The sequence below is a fragment of the Mus pahari genome, chromosome 13 (assembly GCF_900095145.1).
Source record: "Mus pahari chromosome 13, PAHARI_EIJ_v1.1, whole genome shotgun sequence".
NCBI classification, from domain to species: Eukaryota; Metazoa; Chordata; class Mammalia; order Rodentia; family Muridae; genus Mus; species Mus pahari.
Window position 1 is genome coordinate 42,178,681 of NC_034602.1, and position 17,631 is coordinate 42,196,311.

At 39.4% G+C, this 17,631-nt stretch overlaps 1 pseudogene; it reads right to left on the reverse strand.

Moving 5' to 3' along the window:
* The window catches only part of LOC110330295, a 4,977-nt pseudogene extending 3,274 nt beyond the window's left edge, over positions 1 to 1,703 (reverse strand).
* Positions 1,704 to 17,631: the final 15,928 nt, after the last annotated feature.

Sequence of the window (17,631 nt, forward strand, 5' to 3'; positions counted from 1 at the left end):
GTGTGTGTGTGTGTGTGTGTGTGTGTGTGTAGCACATTTTATCAAATGTAGTATCTGTTCATCTACTTTTCAGAAAAGGTTTACTGAAGACTGACTTCGTGGTTCTAAAAGAAGCAATGTCAGTATCTCAAGACCCAGTATCCCTCACTCTTGGGTGAAATTCTTTCTGCTGCTGCAGACTACAGAGTACTAAGGCACTGCAGAACATCCCGTGGCAAGAGAGAACAAGGGAACTTAAACAGGTTATTCTTTATCTCCACTGATGTCACGTAGTAACCTCACCCTCAAGAACTTATCTAATCCTAATTATCTCCCAGAGATCCCACATTCAGATACCATTGTAGTGATTTAGGAAGTAAAGCATCTAATACATAAAATTTGGAGGCCATGATCAAACCATGGCAGTATAGCAATGGCAGTGTGTGTTAGTATGTGTGTATATGTGTGTTATGATTTGGAGCAGAATATTAACTACCTTTTAGTAGAATGAATGACTTATTTCTCTATGTTTTAAATGCACCCTTCAAGCCACCATTGTTTCCAGAAAAGTAGCCAAGTCTCCTTTTATTATGTAGATGGTAGGTTGTTGGATAGGTGGGTAGATAGCTAGACCCATAGATGATGGATATGTGTTTACACATACTTTGTCTGATCATCTAAATACTGGGCTATCCCAAGTCTATACCAGGGCTCTTAGAATGTTTCTTCCCTTGACTCTTCCTCTCTTTGGGGCCTGTGACTCCTGCCTTCTTGCTTGCTTTCTCTCAAGTCAAAGCAGTGGCCAGAAGTAACTTACTAGAAGTGTTACCCTGTCACTCAGTCCCTGCCTCCATACCCCTCCCATTCTTCTCTGAGAGGGTAGTGGTTTGGTTATATGGGAGTTTGAAAGGAGGAAAGGAAAGGGGGAAATGTTGTAATTATAATTCCCCAAATAAAAAATAGAAAAAAAAGGAAGAAAGTGCATTATTACCTTAAAAAAAAGTGTTACCCTGCTGTTTTGTTTGGACTAATTTATTCTGTCTTTTGCCCTAGCAATCCTTCATCTCATGTTTTCCGATTCTACCACAACACTGAAGTCTCAGTGTATTCTTGGAAGTGTTTCCCAGTACAAAGGATGTACTGGGACCAAGTGTTCTCTCAGAGAGTTTCCAGCATGAAAAATTCACTGCCAGGTAGAAATTCTCAAGCACCAACTAAAAAATGAGGGTTCTATCCCAGGTTCAGGATCTTCTCACTGTAAGAATGAGCCACCAACCAAGAGCCTGATGTTATCAGACTATGGGCTCAAAAACTAGACTAGGGTGGGACCTGAAGGGGAAGAATGACTGAGGCCCCTGATCCAAGAGGCAGTATCAAATGAAACTGGGGGTTATGAACCTCTCTGTCCTTTCAGGACCTGATGCTGCCTGAGGTAGAGGTCCATTTTTATTAACAAACACTTAAGAGTAAATTAGACTGCATCTTCTAACACGAGGCAATTGTCATCTTGGGGAAGTCAGGAGGATTGCCTAAAAGGGGAGAGATGAAAATAAATGGAGGATCTGGAGTATTCGAAAAGTAAGTTGGACCAAGGCCTAGGAAAGACTGACACAGCTTCATATTAGAGGGTGTGGGGAAAGAGGAAGAAGGAGCACTTTCATCTTAGTGAGACGACTTGAGGACTCACCGAGGGCAACAGAAGAAAGGATGACACATTTCTCCATCTCCACGAGGTTTCCGTTCTTTCCTAAATCAAAAACTCACTGTCCCTCACTCCATTCAGCCCACCTAGGCTTCCTGCCATTTTCCCTTTATGTTAAACATGCCACCTGTCCTGTTTGTCAGGCTTTCTATACCTTTAGAAAATGTCACTCTCTCATGAGGGTCTAGCTACTCCTCCCCACCCACATTGAAAAATTATCCAACCTTTTAAGTTTGCTTTTCTCCTGATAATTTATTGTTAGGTAATATGCATTTTTTCCCATGTGGCTGGCTAATTTCTTTGCATCTCCACAGATGGAAACTTTTTCTTTAAAAAAAAAAAAGATTTATTTTATTTTTACATTTTGAGGGTGTATGTGTGAGTGTGAGGGCAGGTACAAGTGCCAGTAGAGGTCAGAAGTATTGGATTACCCTGGAACTAGGTTTATAGGTGGGCCACAACCAGAGGTGCTGGGAACCGAACTCAGGTCCTCTGAAAGAGCAGTGTGCACTGTTAACTGCTAAGCAATCTACCCAGCACCGTCTTCTGTATGTTTTTCTGTTTGGCTAACTCTGGAAGTTCAGAGCCTAGAGACATACCAGGACCAGAAGACTCCCTGGAAGGACTTGGCAAACTGATTACTAACAGAAACATGTTCTTTCCTTTCTACATTCCTTTGAATATTCTGTTTGTAACCAGAACACATCAGTATTGAGCCAAAGCCCTTCCCCTTCTGATAATGTCTCCAGACAATGTGGCTTGATTTGTTTTCCCTTAAGTTCATAAAAAAAAAAAAAAGTATATAAAATCTAATTACCACAAGCACAAAAACAGCTCTGTTACTTTCTTGAGAACCTTAAAGTTATACACTATACTCAATGGATATAAGGTTATTCATCCCAGCATATGAGAGGGTCCACTCACCAGTCAGGGTAGAGTCTTCAAGCTATGGGTACCCCTGGGTGCCTTCGAGTCATTTTAGACAACGGAGAATGCCTGCTGCTCCTAATCTATTGACTAATGACATAGGTTAGCAGTGGAAAGAATAGAAAATAGGAACAATCCAAAGCTCTTGGTTTGCAATGCCACTGTGTATCAGTTACCTGTGCAGTCCTGCACCTGAGCCCCACCCACAGGGAGTCTGATTTCTTCCTTTGAGTCCTTTGGAAGTGATTTGATAGACAGGATTAAAAGCCATTTATTTAGGGAACTGATAAACCTCTGTTCTTTTCTTTGCCCAAGATATCTCTCAATAACTCTTTTAAAATTTGGTATAATTTCCTCGTGCATTGTAGGGGGCTGTGTGTAGGTGTTTCAACGTATGAAACACAGCCTGCAACTACTGCAGGAAACCTGCTAGGGATGGGTGCCAGTCTTTCAGAAGTTTTTGCTTATAGTGGGCCAGGTGCCCAGGAAGAAAGACTGGCCTGAAAAACTGCAAACCAGTTATAACTACCCTCTTACTTGAAAAGACGCTCTCCTTTCTAAACATTACATTTGCAAAATAATTGTTGAAATAGAATTGGCTTATATTTTGAGAATTGCCTATAAAATTAGAGGTTTAAAATTACAAACATGGGTTGAAGCACAGATCAAACTGGCAAAGGTCCTTTCTAACAAGTGGACTATCTATGAATGGTTTGTCTATGTCTCATTCTTTAATAACAGCTTATGCAAGAGTGAATACATTTTAAGCCTATATTTTTGATATAGGGTTATGAAGTTAGGTCAGTTAGTTGGTGAAACAACTACCTTTTAACTATGTAGACATGAGTTCAATTCCGAGATCCCACATTTTTAAAAAGCCAGATGTCTTGTAATTACAAGTGTACTTGTAATCTCAGACCTAGGGCGAAGGAGACAGTAGGAAACCTAGGGCTCACTGGCAAGCTAGACTGAACAATTATTAGGTGAGCTACAGACCAAAGAAAGACCCGCCTCAATAAAACAGGATCCTTTGTTTTTTATAGTTTCCATCTGTCTCACAAACTGGTTCATTATTATTCTTTACTGACTCAATAAGTAGACTCTAATCTACTTCCAACTTGCTTAAAGTGAGATGATACAGGCATTTGTTACCCAGGCTAACACATGCAGCAATTTTTCTTAAATTACATGGTGTCTGAGTGGTAGACTGAGTAAATATCTATAACTAAACATAGATTGAGCTAACATCACTTATGAGACTATTTCAAATGGGATAAGAAGCATGTGGTACTGATGGTTGTAAATAGGCAGCATATCATTATGAAGCTGCTACGAGGTCCGCATGAAGGAGGTTGATATGGAATTGAGCCAAAAGCAGAAATAGAATCAAGATATAAAACAAAACAATCCTTGATATCATCAGTGGAATCTTAGATACAGCTGTAACCAGAAGATGTACTCCTGACACTTTCAAATATTTCATGGTGGTCCCCGATTTATATTTGGCTGAATCTGAGTTTTACTTATGAGTGATTCAAGTTCGAGCACCTCTATAAGTAGCTCGTTATGCCCAACTTTCTGCCTCGTCTCTGTGGATCTTGAACTTTTAGCCTTCAGAACTGTCAGCCAAATGCACTTCTAATTTTTTTTTAAAGATTTATTTATTTATTATATGTAATTACACTGTAGCTTTCTTCAAACACTCCAGAAGAGGGCGTCAGATCTTGTTACAGATGGTTATGAGCCACCATATGGTTGCTGGGATTTGAACTCCGGACCTTTGGAAGAGCAGTCAGGTGCTCTTACCCACTGAGCTATCTCACCAGCCCAACACTTCTAATTTTTATACATTACCAGATCTCAGATGTTGTGTTAGAGCATCAGAAAGCAGGTTAATACAGACACCCACGGCTTCATTATCTTCGCTTCCTCTCATTTTAAGGGTAGGTTATTCAAGGGCAGTTTATTGTAGACCAGGAAGCCAGATTTCCTGGGTCCTAAATCACAGCTCTATCCCTCACCTGCTGAGCCACCCTGAGCAAAGCACTTCACCTTTTGTGTACATCCGACAGCACCCATGCTTCCCAGAGCACCCAGGCTCTCCATGGCACCCACACAGTAGAAATCATTATAGTAGCATCTCCTAGAGCAGCTGTAACAAGCTAACAACTCTAAAATCCCGGAAATCTGGCACATTTAAAAAAAAATATGTAAGCCCCATGTAATTGTGAGCTAGTTTTATTACTATTATTACCACAATAGTGATTATTAGAATTATTATATGCAGACCCATTGGATTATAATGGGGGAGTTATTTTAAACTATTATACAAATGGAATTTAATAGGACTTGCTTGCTGAGTCCTGCAGTTTTACCAGGAACTTAGCTACCAGGGATCACAAGGCATCACAAGGCTGCCCCATGAGCTCTGAATATTGATAAAGTCTAAACGGCCCTGCTTCCTTCCTGTTACTTCTTTCTTCTTTCTTTCCATCCCAGACTTTGCTGTTCCTCCTTTTAGCTTTATTATTCACGTTGAATTTATTCTTCAACATTCAGTGGGACCTAGATCTTGGCAATAGTTTTAAATATCTTCTTGGTTTCAGCGTGCAGGTTGATTTTTTGCCTTGATCTTCCTTTCCATCTTAAAATCATTTTTCTTAACTACCGTGACACGGTAGAAACATTAGTGGGGGCAGCCGATATCAGCTGTAACAGCATCCATTACATGGCGAGGGTTTAGAATACACTCTAACCAAGCTTCAAAACATAACCTTGTGACTGGGGAGATGTCATAATGAGTAAAGTGTTTCTCCTGCACACATGAAGACCTAAGTTCAAGTCCCCAGACTCCACATAAAGTGGAACTTAGTCTATAACTGAAGCACCGCTACAGGAGAGGAGGGTGGAGACAAAATAACCTCCAGGTGTTCATGTGACAACTAGCCTAGCATGTGTAGTAGAAACAAAGAACAGATTATATATCAAAGAAAGCTGGCAGCAAGGATCAACATCCCAGGTTGTCCAGATATGCTATGCCACGCCACATGAATGCCCACATTCACACATATCAATACAAATATACACACACATACACACACACACACACACACACACACACACACTTCAAAATATAACCTCCAAAAAATATGTAGGATGTAGCTAATAGACATATTTCAAAGGGATTATGATGAAAATCTTCTCTTCTAAACTAAATATGCCCCTTCTGTCTGTTTTCCAAACACATTCAGGGAACTCAACCTATCTCCACGTGACCAGTTCAGTCTCATAAGGAGGATCCAAAAGCTGAGAAGGCAACATTAATTGTTTATCAAATAAGGAAAGTAGCCAGGGTCTGGAGGAGGCCAGTTATTTGCATACTATAAACACTACTGAACTATTTAAAGAATACAGGATTTATTTACACCGTGATCATTTGAGGGACTGAAGCAGCAAGTATCATCATTCAAAATGTTACCTGAAGTAAAATGGAGGATGAGGTTTGCACCACGCCCAGAACTATAAACACAGATATGATTTAAACATGAGATGTCTCCAGTGCGCTAAATCTGGAATGATTTGCCTATCAGCCATCCTGTTGGAGGAAATGAAAATGCTTAGCCTGGGAGATGACGACAGGAAACATATCAATGTTTTGTTCCTAACACTGGGAAAGAGAATTATCTGAGCCATGTGGATTCAAATGTACCCACTTTGAGAAAGTACACTCACTAAATTTGGAACACAATTTAAGAATTTCAAATTTCAGCTCCCTGGAAATTTGGTAATGAAACTTTAAAAGCAATTTCTAGCTTCCACAACAAACAACGCACGCTGTGGCTCTGAACAGTAACTCGGTCAATGCAGAGCTTTTCTCTATAGCTTGCTACAGAAATCACTGCAGGTCAATTCTATAAGACGTTGTAACAATAGAAGGGATTCTAACATGGCTACCGCATGTAATGTTTTTCCACTCCAAATGAAAAAGGCATGTACTGTGCTACATATTAAGCATATTAAGATTTTATTTAAAGGAAAAAAAACAGATATACCCCCACGACTCAGTATGTAGCTTTTTCTAGGTCAGTTTTCCTAGAAGCTGACTAGAAGATGCCAGTTCCGAGGCAAGAGGTTTAGGAAGTAAGACTGAATTAAATAGAGAGGTAAAGCAGAGAATGACCCAAAGCCCAAGACCCAGCCAGCAGAGCTGCAGTGAGATCCCATAGGAGACCAGTGAGCTTCTTCCATCTCCAGCTTCCTCTAACCTGAATTAATATTCACACGCGCACAGCACCTCTATAAAAGGTCGCATGAATACAACACACATTTGCATTTGGTCAAAGTAGGCAGCAGCAGATTAGAGGAAAATAACTTTAAAAGTTGCTGCTGTTATGAATAATGGGAAGAGATGGGCTGAGAATAGATTGGTGGCAGAGCTTGTCTAGTATGAACAGGACCCTGGGTTTTATGTTCATTTTTATGTTGTGCCATTGTTTTCACCTTTGCTAGGTTAATATCTTGATCAATATACTTCACAGTCAAACAGGAGGAATGTACCAGTGATGATAACTGAGTTTGTCTGTATTGATCAACTCAACTGAACAAGACTTCAGTCTTTGATTCATCATTTTTGTTGGACCAATCATGTATAATCGATTCCTCATGTGTAATCATTTGCCCATTGACCACTACTGAGTTCATCTAACAGAGTTATAAGCATCCCTGGAGGCCTTGTCTTATCTGCAGTGGCTAACAGCTGCACTGAAATGATTTAGGGTACTTGTAACTTCCCTTAGTTCCTGCTGGTGCATTAGTAAAATGGGGACAATGATCTTCACAGGTTAGAGAGGACACAAGACACTGAATTTGCAAAAGGCCTGGCCCTCTCTGAGACCCCTCCATAAATGTTCCCAAAGACACTGTGAAGGAAAAGGATGATGGCAGTAAGGCTCCAAGCAAGGGCTGTCATTGTGTATGGAGAAGTATATCCTGCTTGCCATAAAGAACTTAACTTCTTAAAGGCAAAGTATAAATAAATAACAGAGAAATAATATATGAAGATGTATACTTGATGTTAGAGAAATACACAAAATATAGAAATAATCATATTTCCCCCTTTAAATTTATCCTCTTCTCTAAAATGCTATCTATTCAAACACTGGAATTCACAGTGGGAGTCATAGCTCAAACACTGTTGTATTCTTAGGTTGCTGACCTCTCCATTTACATTTGTGAGAAGAAATCCAGGCCCATAACTTTCACCTATGACCTACCAGCCCACATTCCCCACAGTTGTGCCCCTCATTTCACCCAAGCACGCAATTTCACAAAACTGTCCAGGAAATGTGACAGTTTCTACTTTTGGGTCACTCGCTGCTCAAACAATTCCATCTGTGTGCAATATTTTATCTCTAGTACTTATGATAGATGCTTTTCTATCCAAGAATTACAGCCTGTTCAACACTTCCTCATTTCCTCTTTTGAAAGAACTTTGTGCCCAATGCTCCCACGGCTCACTGCTCTACTCCTTGCTTAGTAAGTAATGAGAAGATGCGGCTGAGGAGGGAAGGCGTTGGGGGACTAGGACTCTACCTAGTATTAGCTGTTGAGCGCTGGCAGCCAGCATTTGATCTCTGCATTTTTTTAGGCTATAAGATTTGGAGGCCAGGGATGATATCCAAGACGTCAGAAAGAGCACGAATGTAGAAGAGGGAAGTTGATCTATTATGGGGTTATGAAAATTTAATAAAGAAAATTCCAAGGAAGTAGATCAGGAAATTGGTGTTATAAAGTACTGAGAAGGAGCCGGGCGTGGTGGCGCACGCCTTTAATCCCAGCACTTGGGAGGCAGAGGCAGGCGGATTTCTGAGTTCGAGGCCAGCCTGGTCTACAAAGTGAGTTCCAGGACAGCCAGGGTTACACAGAGAAACCCTGTCTCAAATTAAATAAATAAATAAATAAATAAATAAATAAATAAACAAAAACAAAAGTACTGAGAAGGCAGGAAAAAGAAATGAATGAGGGATTTGTATAGGTAAGCTGATGGGAGGCTTTGAAATTGCAACTTTCTACAAATACTCTATGTGGTGACTAGGCAGCCTCATGGGCACATGCAGCTACTTTCCAGTTGGTGGTGCTGTGGAGAAGGTTATGGACCTTTTAGGTGGAGTCTACCTGAAGGAAGGATTCCACTGGGGTGTGCTTGAAGGGTTTATAACCTTGTCCTGGTACTCATTCTCTATTCCCCTCCCTCCCCTTCCTTCTCTCCTCTCCCTTTCTTCCCCATTTCACCTCTGCCTTTCGTTCCTCTTCCTTCTCCTTCCCTTCCCCCGGCCCATCCCATCTTCTGTATGGTGATGAAAATATGACCAGCTAGATTTCTGCTCCTCCCAGCTGCTTCTCCTCACATGATGGTCCCCAGTCCTTTGGAATTATACTTCCTTAATTACTGTTGCTAGGGCATGGCATCACAGAGATAGAAAAGTAGCTAATGCACTATTTTTACAGAATATATACTTCATACCTGTATCTGGTAATACAGTAAAATATATCAAGGTACCAATGTTTTTTTTTTCATCATTAATAGCCTACACAGAATTTGTAAGCCCTAGCAATTTCATGGATTGAAGAGGCATTATAACATTAGGCAGTAATTTTTAATATTTTTTAAAAGTCCTACTTTTGTCAAATGATTTGTTTAAGGAGTAGATTATAAAAGCTGGAGAGAATTGACTGAGAAGGTACTTCCTTTAAAAGAAATATCCTTAAAAGTGAGTAGAATTAATTGCTTACATAATCTCTCTAATACTATAATATGGAAATTAAAACCAAACATCAACTTGAACTTTGGGCAATGGCATATTTCTTCATCATGAAAGTAGATCCATTCATTTGAAATGCGACAGCAATTGTTTGTTCACTACTCCGCATTAGGAATCTCCTACCTAAGGATGATATTCTCCAGATATATCCATTTGCCCAAGAATTTCATAAATTCATTGTTTTTAATGGCTGAGTAGTACTCCATTGTGTAAATGTACCACATTTTCTGTATCCATTCCTCTATTGAGGGACATCCGGGTTCTTTTCAGCTTCAGGCTATTATAAATAAGGCTGCTATGAACATTGCAGTGCATGTGTCCTTATTACCAGTTGGAANAGTGACTTCTTTTGTGATTGATTTGCCTCACTAAGGATGATATCCTCCAGATACATCCATTTGCCCAAGAATTTCATAAATTCATTGTTTTTAATAACTGAGTAGTACTCCATTGTGTAAATGTACCACATTTTCTGTATCCATTCCTCTATTGAGGGACATCTGGGTTCTTTCCAGCTTCTGGCTATTATAGATATCTACTTGCAAATACCTGCTCTCAAGGTCCAGGGTCTCCCTCGAAGCTCTCATGTATATGCTAGGTGGCATGACTCCCATCCTTTACTAGGAGAAGCTCCCCAGCATTGGGGCCTATAGACCAGGTTGCCCAATTCTGGTTTGAAAAGGGAAAAAAAAAGCCTTTTTGCACACAGATAAACACTAGAGAAACCAGGAAAAGTTAAACTCACACTTTATCTCTTCAATGGAAGGAGATGCTTATGGTTCCTCCTGGAATACTGGGAATGAATGTAGTTTACAACCTGGTGATTGTTTGCTGTCTGCTGAGCCAGGCTTTGCCCATATTTGCCAGAATTTATGTTTTACTTATCCCAGAATCTTTCCTCCTATATCTTGGCCATTGCTTCCAGGCCATAAAATCAATCCTTATGAGTGATGTCATGTATGCTTTACAAATGCTTAAATGACTACTATGTTACCTTATAGCCAGGACAATCTTGATACTCACAGGCACTATGTTACCTCAGTCATTCCACCTAGAGCCTAAATCTTGGGTACTACCTCTGAGTCAATATTACACAACTTTGTGAAAGGAGCCAGACATACTTCATAAAGAATTTCAACACAAACATTTCTTAAATGTGTTGTGTACTTGGGACTGAGTTAATCTTTATCCGAAAGCCTTTTTCCCAAAAATTGTGCTGTGGTTAAATATTTCTGAAATAAATCAATTGGTGTGAGCCTCTCAAAGCTTTGGTCCAGCACTAGTTCCTAAATTGAATGAACTGAGTTTCATTTTTGTTCTTTGTGTATGGTATTTCCCTGCCTGCAATGATGCACCACACTAGGGGATGGATTGATAGCTGTTTCCTTGGAGGGAATTTTATCAGAGGTCATTTCCCATAATGCACCCCGCTTCCTCTTCCATGTCAAGCATGCCTATTGTCTTGTTCCACTTCCTCCCTGCCTAGTACCATTACTCTGCATTTTCCCTTGTCTTCACCTAGCGTCAACTGCAAGCTCTCATTGATTTCGTTTAGCAACCATATGGGATAAGGAAGAAGAAAATAAATGAACCTTGGGATACAAATGAAAGTGAGATAGAGAGAGGTAGGAGAGCACAGGGAAAGCAAACAGGTTAACGACCTCAGACGTAACTCCTGTCATGTTATTGAGTAGTTCAATAATGAAAACAGCAGAGGCTAACTTTGTGGAATGATTACCATGTTGCAGACACTGGTTTCAGGCATTAAACCCATCACATTTGTAAAATCATTGCAATACACCAACAAGACAGGTGAAAATATACTTTTCATTTTACAGATGATAGTACTGAAACATCCAGAAGGTAAATGCTTTGCCCAAGGTTACACAGCTAATGAATAGCAAAAGTGGAATTTAGAGGCTAAGATGTCCCACATCAGAAGCTTTGTTCTATTAATAGTCCTTAATATAATTATGCTGTAAAATTTTGCTGAATTACTGTTTATCATAATTATAAAAAAACACTTTGTGAAAGCACATGAAATACACATACTATTTTATACTAGCAACTTATAAAGATTATTTGTAAATAAAAGAATTAAAAATAAATATTTTTGACTTCTATACTGATCCAACTATGAAAGGATATTTGATATCTAGCAAATAGAATCATATCAAGAACAGCTTCCATTAGGCTTTGGTGGGGTGTGGTAACTAGCTATGTAAATTACCCCTATTTATACTGATGACTTATAATTACCTACCTCCCTGTGAGTATATGTACACAGTTCTTATATGGAGAAATGAGAATTGAAAAAATAGGTTTGAGAGGTGGGGGGAGGGGTATGGGAATCTTTCGTGATAGCATTTGAAATGTAAATAAAGAAAATAATAATAAAAAAAAAATAAAAAATAAAAAAAAAAAAAAAAAAAAAAAAAAAAAAAAGAAAAAATAGGTTTGGCTCAATTGAGTGATATCAATTCATTTTTAAATAAGCACTTTGTACCTCGCTTGAATAATTTAAAGTCATCTGTAGCCACACAGCCTGGTATGTTATAGACATTTCCAGACAGGTAACTATAGCTACCTATATAAACTCACTATAAACACTCTCATCAGGTAGGTTGAATCCATTTGAAAGAATCATCTATGGATACTATGGAAAACTACCAAATTACCTCATGGCTTCCCGCAATATTTCTATGTATAATCCCCCCATCCCACCAGCTCTCAAAGACAGGGTCTTAAAGTGTAGCTCTGGTTGTTCAGGAGCTTGCTATGGAGATGAGGTTGGCCTTGAGTTCACAGAGATCTATTTGCCTCTGCCTCCCAAGCACTGCAATTAAAGGAGTGTGCCACTATGCCTGGCTTCCTTTCTCTTTAACTGGCTGCCTCTAAAATTGTAGCTCCCAGTCTCTACCTTAATCATTCTAAGTAGCTAGTTGTATTTTAAATTGTAGGTTCCTGGGTATCCCCAGAGAGTCTGTCTCATTAGTTCTGGGAAAAGTGCCAAAATCTACAATTTGAGGAAGCCCTTGTGGGAATTCCTACAGATGGTCAGCCCATCTTTAAACAACATGGATTAAAGACAAACTAAGTCAGTATGATGTGTGGTACATGTGTCTGATCTTACTTCTGTGCTGATGGAGTATTTGGATCAATGATCATTTACCTAGTTTGGCCCACTTTACAAATCTGCTGATGGTTGCATGGTCAGTGTGTGATTATAGTCAATGAACCTCTTTCATTTCTGCTGATGGATTCTCTTTCTTGAGAGTCCAAAACAACACAAAAGTCACATAAGACTAAACCTGGAGTATTTTTTAAATATACAAAAATGAATTGCATAACATTTATAAACTAATTAAAATAAACAAATAAATATTCATATAATGAACTTAACACCTTCATTTCCAGTCCCTCCTCACTGAAGAACTGAGAGGGCTGGAGAGTAACAGTGGGCAAAGTACTTGTTTTGTAAGCATGAAGATGTGGGTTTAAGTCCCAGAATCCAAGCTTGAAAAAAAAAATGGGTATGGTGGCATGCACTTGTAACCTCAAGTCTGGAAAGAGAGAGACAGGTAGATCCCTAGGGATTGTTGGCCACTCAGTGAGAGCTATTTAGTGTATCTCAGACCAGTGAGATACCCTGTCTCAAAACAAAAGCAAAGCAAAGCAAAGCAAAACAAAACAAAACAAAACAAAATTAAAACAAAACAAGTGACTTCTGACTTCTGTACAAACACACACACACACACACACACACACACACACACACACACACACACCACCCTTACTTTTACCCAGGTAAATGTAGGACTCATGTTTTTGTCCTATTGCTGCATGAATTATCTCTGTTCCTTGCCTTGGCTTATTAAGATCTACACATTCCCATCTTTCTCATGGCTCTTAACATCATTTCCAACATCTGGGAAAATGTGCTAACCCCTTTTACAATTTAGACTGTCTGGAATTGCTCCTGAAGGATTTATCAACTACATTCATCTATGAGTTTCATTGTACATACTCCAATTAGTCTTATGCAGAATGACGTCGACTTAAAATACATTTTTCTTCTCACATGGCAAGCATGCTGCCAGATCCAGTGTTGACAAACTTGAGACAGACACCATCTTTGTCATTGCAGAGTGAGGTGAAGAGAGATGGCTTTCTATCACAGAAAAAGGCGGGTTGATGAGCACAGTGATAGCAAGCAGCTCCCTCCAATGGGAAAAAAGTTGACTTGTTTTTAGAACATGCCATTTAAGCCGATGCCCAAATGGATGCTGCTACTTTCCTGATTCATGAGCTTTGTAGCTTAGTCTGTGTTGCTATGGTACCCATGCTCCAACATGGATGCCAGTACACAAAAATCTACTTGTTGGAGTTGTGCTCTGAGATAGAAAATATTTTTTTAGTGTTTTGGCAAAGTTTGCAATTTTAAAGTATAGAATCTTTCAGGCGGCAGCAGGATGGCATGAAGATTGGTTTTCAGTGGCCTGACATCCGTGGAATGGAGGGAGGTTAACAATTTTTTCAGTTACATTTTGAATAGATCGTCTAAATGCCTAGGTCAAAAAAAAATCATATAACTAAATTTTTATGCTTCACTGTAGAGGATTTCATTCTAGAAATTCTTTTTAAATACACATGCATTTTTAGAGAGTAATTACGTATTTAGAGGCAACAGTATAACAGAGACACACTGTGCACACATATATGTGTGTGCATACACACACACACACATACACACACACACACACATATATACGCACACTATCGTGATCTAATCAAGGAGACTGATTTATCACCTCAAAAATTCACCATTTCTTTGTGTTGGAAACATAGCTAGGCAAGAGAAATAGCTCCTAGTGTTGAACATCACAGTAAGATAACTATTTTTAACAAATATTTGAATATTTCATAATTCTGACAAGTCTTAGTGCATAAAAAGCACACAACTGAAAGAGCCTTCTACAGTGAATGTTAAAAACATTAGTAGTAAGACTGATGTAGCTCAGTCTTACACATGTGAGGTCCTGGCTTTGCTCCGTAGCCTCAGCCCTCATGCCTCTACAGCGAGTATCATATGTCCAAAGTATTTCAGGTAACTGATGCAAAGACAAGAATGGAAGTAGTCTACAGTCTAAGGAACTACAATCCAGCAGAGGACCCACACCCATTCCATCTAGATCATTTGCAACCCAAGTGTGTCCGGAAACATTCAGTCTCATCCAAAGCATGTCACCATTTCATCTATGGCAAAAGTATAAACAGAAATTTGTCATAAATATAAAAAACACAAAACTAAGTCTTGGATTTCACCTTTGAGGTTATGCTTAAAGAGAGAGGAGAGAAAGAGCAAGAGAGGAACTCTGCATTCTGCTTTGGCATGAATTCCTTCCAGCTATTCTCTGATAATGGCTTCAGGATCAGTGTCACAGTTTTGTCTTATGGGGACACATGGTGTGTCTTTAAAGGCTCTAAGCAATCCCCAATGGAGACCTCTACTATTTGACAAGCATACAAATCTTTTGTTTCACCCACAAACTTCAAATTTCTTTTTTTTAATTAGATATTTTCTTTATTTTATCCCCTTTCCTGGTTTCTCCTCTGAAAACCCCCATCCCTTCCCCCTCCCCCCTGCTTACCAACCCACTCATTTGTGCTTCCTGGCCCTGGTATTCCCCTACACTGGAGCATCGGGCCTTCACAGGACCAAGGGCCTCTCCTCCCATTGATGACTACAAGGCCATCCTCTGCTACATATGAGGCTGGAGCCATGAGTCCTTCCATGTGAACTCTTTGGATGGTAGTTTAGTCCCTGGGAGCTCTAGGGGTACTGGTTGTTGTCCCTCCTATGGGGCTGCAAACCCCTTCAGCTCCTTGGGTCCTTTCTCAAGCTCCTCCATTGGGGACCCTGTGCTCAGTACAATGGTTGGCTTCGAGCATCCACCTCTGTCTTTGTCAGGTACTGGCAAAGCCTTTCAGGAGACAGCTGTATCAGGCTCCTGTCAGCAAGCACTTGTTGGCGACATACTTCTTTGTTCATTTAGAACGCTCAGATAAGCATTTATATTGTTAGGGGTTAGTTTTAAGGCAATGGAACATGATAGTGTGATTAAATTGAAATTTTAATTGCATTTTTCCCTTAAAAGTTTCAAAAACTCAATGGGATATTCATTTATTAGTTATGAAAAACAAATCTGTCTCTAGCTTTTATGTGTTGCTATCAAAGAATGTTGGATCCTGGGTGATTTATTAAAAAGAAGAAGTTTATTGGAGTCACAGTGCTACATAGTTAAGAGCATGGTAATACATCTGCTCGGTTTCTGGTGAGGGTCTTCTGTTATGTCTGCAGATAGCAGTCCAGCAGAAGGGAAGAGGGGATATGAGGAAGAACAGAAGAACTAGAGGAAGAGGGGAGGTTGGCCTCTTACACAATAGCTCACTTTTAAGGAACAAGATCCAGTCATGACAGTTAACTCATTCCCATGGGGAAAATAGCAATCCCTGATGGTGGCTGGTCTATATATGACCAGCATCATCTCCTAATACGACCACACTCAAAGATACACCTCAACTGGAATACTTGGAAAAGAACCACAGGTCAATCATAATAACACCATAGCAATATGAGGATGGATATATATATATATATATCTGGTATGAGTATGTAGAAACTCTGTGACTTTCCTCACAAGGTCTCCATGAATCAAACACTATCAAACACTATTTGTGTATTGTAAAAGAAAAAAGATACGAGATGAAATTTTAATGATGATGTAGTCTAACCCACTGCTGAGAGTCACAATATTTTGGCAAAATCATCTAGATTCATCCAGCAAAATTATATTTTAGTGAGAAAAGTCTCATAGCCAAAGAAGCTCCGGGTGTATATTTTGGGGAGGTATTGTAGTGGACCTTCTTATCTTTACGGAGTTTCCATCTGCCTCGCTGGGAATCCCATTTAGAAGACTGTTGCTCATTGTTCTAGAGAAGCACAAAAGCAGGGCTCACCTACATTTCTGCTCCAGTCTATATCAGTTATATTTTCTATTATGGAAATGTAAAACCCTGACCAAGAAACTATTGGAGGGAGAAATAGTTTATTTTGGCTCATGGGATGTAGTTCATCATAGTGGAAATGAATTAGATCATAGTAAACACAGTAAGTATGTGTTTTAGAATTATGAAGTATTTTCTTAATTTTTATCAGCCATAATTATCCTATAGTTCTAAGGAAGTTTAAAAGTTATTCTTCCTCCTGATAAACAACTCCTTTCCCTCGAGGCATCTTTTCATTCATTTATTCAGATACTTACCAAGGACTGACTAGCAAAGATATGAAAACACTAAATACAGGGGTAACGCTTACCTACAAATGAGCCTTTTGAGCCTCACAGTAGTCTTATGAAGAGTATTCTACAATTTTTTTCTCCATTTTACAGATTGCAAAATTATATCTAAAAGCATTAAGTAAATGCTGGTCACCATAAAATTATCAGGCATGATCACTTCAAAGGTTCTAAGAGTTCACAGTTGAGTTATCTCTGAGCCTGTGAAGCTAAGTCACTGGTTTTGACAGCATGAACTGGTAGAAACTTTTTATAAATTTGAGGGTAACAATAAGGACACCATATGGTATAAACTGCTAGCAAGAACAGGTACAAAGAGATGGAGAAAAGCATCCACCAAGGAGGGTGATCATCCTCTCTTACCACTGGAGTTTTGTCATCCAAAAAACGTAAGTCAGAGTCCACACCCATTGTGCCTGTGAAAAATGCAGCATTTAGAAATGTAACCAGTTCTTGGAAGATGCAAGTGAGATTTATTTCTTCCTAGACCTCGAAGGTCATAATTCATCACTGCCGTAAGTCTGGTCAGGCACTCAAGGCAGGGACAAAGACCAAGGAGAAATGCTGTTTATTGGTTTCTTCTTTAGGGTTTTGTCAGCCTGTTTTCTCATACCACCTAGATTGTCTGCTCAATTGTTGCACCATCCACAGTGATCTAAGCACTCCATCAAACAGTAGTCAAGAAAATGACCTACAGACTTGCATATAGGCCAATCTGATGGAGGCACTTTTCTTCTCAATTGAGCTTCCTCTACTCATGTGACTCTATCTTATGCCAAGTTGACAAAAAGCTACCCAGGATATCCAGTATTGCTGGCATCTTATAAAAAGAGATTAGAGACAG